This window comes from Nothoprocta perdicaria, unplaced genomic scaffold, assembly GCF_003342845.1.
Source record: "Nothoprocta perdicaria isolate Ctin4 unplaced genomic scaffold, notPer1 scaffold_4, whole genome shotgun sequence".
NCBI lineage: Eukaryota > Metazoa > Chordata > Aves > Tinamiformes > Tinamidae > Nothoprocta > Nothoprocta perdicaria.
In genome coordinates, this window is record NW_020455643.1 from 2961445 (window position 1) to 2966271 (window position 4827).

The 4827-nt window shown below is 36.1% G+C and overlaps 1 long non-coding RNA gene across 2 annotated transcripts; it reads right to left on the reverse strand.

The window, feature by feature from the left end:
* Nucleotides 1-373: 373 nt before the first annotated feature.
* Nucleotides 374-4827, reverse strand: LOC112952526. 2 transcript variants are annotated; one of them, XR_003250414.1, is made up of 3 exons: nt 4731-4827; nt 986-1081; nt 374-407 (listed from the first exon to the last, which is right to left on the reverse strand). It is a non-coding gene; the product is annotated as an uncharacterized LOC112952526 (long non-coding RNA). The 2 variants fall into 2 exon arrangements; XR_003250413.1 differs by lacking the exon at nt 4731-4827 and adding an exon at nt 2176-2274.

Below are 4827 nucleotides of genomic sequence, written 5' to 3' on the forward strand. Positions count from 1 at the left end.
GTGGTGAGTTACAGCACACCTCAGAAGCAGCTAAGAGACCTGGCCGGGGAACCATAAAACGAAGTCAAGCAGAAAAGTCCCGATTCCCAAACAATGAATGAGAAATCCCATAATTCAAACAGAAATACCTTTGGAGCAATGCACGTATTTATTGCAAACCACAATTCATTCTTTTATATTTTATTTTACAAATTCTCCATTACTTGCTCCAGCTACAGTGAAATGGCCTACTGTAATTTAAAGACAGTTCAGGCAGATCTTTTATGTCGCTTTTCCATGTCAGGGAATAATCAGACAATTGAACAATCAGATTACTGAAATGCTGTTAAGTGCCTTGTGAGGCAAGAAAGTGTGAACTATTTAAGAACTAATGTGAAAGACAGCAGTTTATATGACATCAGGTAGGTCTAAAATGGAAAAAAAAAAAGGAAGAATAAGTCAATATGATTAGATAGGACTATATTCAACAAGCACATTTCTTGTTTCACAATTGTAAGAGAAGAAAATTGTTTTATGAGAGATATTTCTAGAATGTGCTCTAAAAGAAATAGATTTCTACTATTTAGCCTGCATTATACCCTTGCATCCTTCATAGCTCACAGAAGTGATTTTCTGTGCATCCAAAAATTTACTCTCTGAGTAATGATTTTTTTTTTTTTTTAAATAGGAGATGCTAAAATGAATCACATACATTAAAAATTGCACAGTTAAACCCTAGGAATTCATTCAAACATTTTTAAAGCAGAAATGAGGTCAAAGAGAAAACACTGCATCAATGATAGCTATTTGCCAACTCTTTGTAAGCTTCTCAGGAACAAGAAGTTGTGGAATTTCTAAATTTAGAAGTTACTGATGAGCCCATTTGAGTGGTCCCACCACAAAGCTGTTGCTTTAGAGCTGACAACTTTAATTGCAGGACTAAGTGAATATTGACAATAAGGTGCACATAAAATTTTCACCGAAGTTAGGATCACAGAGACAGTACCTTGTACTTTATCCACTTCATTCAAAATCCATATCTGCTCCCATTCAGATTAAAAAGATAGGTCCTTACTAGGAGATGAATTCTCACTGCAGAGAGCTAAACCRAGACACAGAGAACAGAGATGTGTTTTTGAATGAATGTTGAACCGTTTTGCTTGTTTTTTAATGTTACATACCAAAAACACATCTGAGGCTGCTTTATTTTCTAGAGTCTCCAGAATAGAGATATGACCCATAGTTGAAAACAATACACACACAAAAAAAGCCCTAAGCGTTAATGATAATGGAAGACAGAGTGCCAAAGAATTTACTAGAGAAGAGTGCCCATTTCCATCAAAATTTATTTGAGTCAGTACTGAACTATCAAGCCCTTTACCTGAAATCCAAAAATATTGTAATGGCAGTGCTTTTAATTATAGTATTTTCCATCACAGATACTTACAGAAGGAGATATACCCTACAGAAAGATGATATTTGTGTGAAAAAAGGTGGAGAGGGTCAAGAGAAATGTACATTTTACAGAACACTGAGAATATGGGTACTGTAATTAATGGATCAAATTGCCAAGGAATTGCAAAGAGGATCAGAGGGTAAAAAGATAATTATCAGATCAAAGGGGAAGAAGCCAAATATTGAAATAAAATGACAGTAATGCAGACAGCTAAAGAGAAATTATTGACCAATAATTGTATTGCTTTAGGCAACATATGCTTTGCAAGAGCCATTAGAAAAATAAAGTCTTTTGGGCAAGCCTCTATTTTTATAAACGTGAAATTATAAGTGTCAAATGTCAGGAAGTCATTGAGCAACCACAGTGAAATAGTARTAGCCCAGTTTGAAAAGTTTATAAATGAAATGCATAACGGGAATTTAAAGGAATACAAGCATCAGTGGCTACTTATGTGGTCAAGGAAGTTTCCTTTGAATGCAAAAGTAAATGAGTGCATTTTTTCAGAGATTTAGCACAAGAGCACAAGATTTGTGCTTATGTCAACATAAATTGTGTAATTTATTCTACAGTTGATGTCACCCTGGGATAAAACCTTGGTGAAGCCTCTCCACTGTTCTGAGTTTTGAATCTCTCCCTAGAAAGGAATTATTGGCTCCATTCAATCTCAATATTTTTAATCATCTGTACACAGCCTCTGTGAGCTGTGAACATGGGTAGATCTGATTTCCAGGACAACTAACCTGATCTCCTGCCTTCTCCTTGTGCAAGGAGCAGGCAATGCTCAGGTGAGCTGTCAGGTCAGCCAGGGACACGTGGAACATAATTCTGGTTTCTGCTTCCATCTTCTGGAGGTTGTACATGAGCAAAAGAGTAAAATTACATGAAATATAAATTAATTGGAGTGTGAATGTGAACACTACTACTGAACACTGCCACTGCTAACTTGCTAAGTGTAAACTGGATGGAGGTTTTATCTTCTCATGGATTTACCTCTGCAAAGAGTGCATAAGTACAGTTGGTTCATATTTTGCTCTCACATTTAGCTTGTAATTAGCAGGAATTTGTGGGGAAAGAAAAAAAAAAAAAAAAAAAAAAAAAAAAAGCATGTGTCGAGTATATGCTTATGTATTAAATGTTTCCCAGATTACTAAGTGATAGATAGGATTGGAAATGCCAGTCAAAAGAGCTCTTCTGCCTCTGCTGAAGGGCAGTGACAAAGACTCCATCGCCTTAGTCAGCCAGTGATCTAAAATTGGGAACCCTGAGGTCATCCCCAGAGAGAGATACGATGTAAAAGATGATATAAATCAAGACAACCCTATGTATAAAAGTCTCTACTTACTGTCTTGTTTTCTAAGAATCATTCCTRAAACAAAATTTGTAATTTTAATGAGAGCTACAAGATCAACATTCTCTRGAGAGCAGAGGCAAATAGTTCTAGGCAAACCACTGTGGCCATCAAAGATGAAACATGAAATGGGACAAACTCCGAGATAAAAATGTACTAAGAGAGATAAAAGCAATATTTCTCTTTAATATTAAATCCTAGCTAAAAAAAAAAAGACCTATTTTTTTCTTGACTGAAAACAAATATATTTAGCTGTTACATACATCAGTATTATTTAATGACTCTGATATAACTTCAGCTAGTCATATCTACAAAATCTGCAGCTCAGTAATTAGTGTGCATGTGTTGGGGCAAAAGTTTAATATTTCAAAAGTATCATTTTGGATGTATAATTCCAACTGCATCGCACAGGCCTAAATAAAAACCATGTGAACTGCTTTTTAAACAATTCTTGATAAATGATCAGTCACATCTCTTGCTGCTTATTCTGAGTTAAACCCTAATTGCCTCACATATGAGATAATAAAATAAGATCAATCTTTAAAACTCCACTGAAATATATGTATCTTTTTTTTTTTTTTTTTTTTGCAAGAAATGGTGCTGCATAGCCCATAATAGAGAGATGATGATGAGGTGCCCTGAAGTGATTAGACATGCTGCAAGAGCGAATTTAATTTGGAAGATTGAGAGGTGTGGAGATAACTGCTTTCTGCCTACACACTTCTACCACTACTGACTCTAACTGAGGACTTATAAATACWTTATAAATTAAAGAAATTAACCACACCACTCCCAAACTGCAAGAACCACCTACACCATTTGTACACCGTACTATTAATAGTGGGTAAAACATCAGTTCTTGGAATATATTAAAGTGGAAGTGGATTTTGAAAAGCCAAAGCTGGTGTTCTTAGGTGTGAAACACTGATAATTTCCAGGCAGTCTCTAGGACTCTGACTCAAATGAGTCTATTCTTAAAAAGAAGATGATGTAAGCAATATTGGGATTGGGTAAAGTCTGAACGTGACGCCCAAAGCACCCRCAAGCTGCTGTGATCTTCATCGATCACATCCGTCTACCAGCCCTTGTACTGGAAGCAGGCTCCATTTTTCCTCCTAAAACTCCCAAAACCAACCAAAATCATCCTGCAACTGGCCTGCAAGCCTTATGTAAGCTCACCTGCAACCCAGTTATAGCCTCTCAAAAACACACACCTCTGCTAATTGTGAATTCATGTTGCTGTACTGTAGCCTTTAAGGCTATGAGTTAAAGTTTTTATGAGTGTGGCTAATCCAGTTTATCAACAAAACGCTTGAAAGTTTGTGTGCGGAAAGAAGATAATCAGTATTCATGCTTTGAGATGTCAGCAGGGGTCAGGATGGAATTATCTTGTCTTATGATGCATTTAAGAATGGCTAATTATGTTTGTTCATAAAATTTGGTCCTTAAACAACTGAAATCAGAGTAAAAGCTTTTGTACTTTTGACTGTGAATGACTAATTTGGCTGAGGTGTTTGTTGATTTATATCAGAAAGTCCTGCAATCATTTCAATCACCAGTTAGATGACACATTTTGACAATATATTGAACAAAAGGCAAAAAAACCTTAACATCCATTGCCCTTATATAAGCTTTCATTCCCAAGACAATTTTGCTCGGGAAAGTAGAGGTGAGAGACAATCTCTAGTAGATACATTTACACTTACATACAGATGTGTACATGCACATATAGCCTAGAGAGTCCATAACATACRATTTTGGAGCCACATTTAGAAGAGAACCAAGGTTAAGTATTGAATATGTGCGCACACCGTGTCCAAATACCCCTTGTAGATCCCTAAGACACATTTTAACGTTATTAGAGATGCAAAATAAATAACTTCTCTTCATCCACTTAGAGCAGTAACTTGTCAAGCAATGGGAAAACCCACCTAGAAACTTACATACTTGAGAAGAGATTAAAAACGTGCAATTCAGGAACTTTTCCTAACAGCTTCGTCCTCCCAGAGTAAATCAGGCAGCACRTGAAGAGAGGGATGGACAG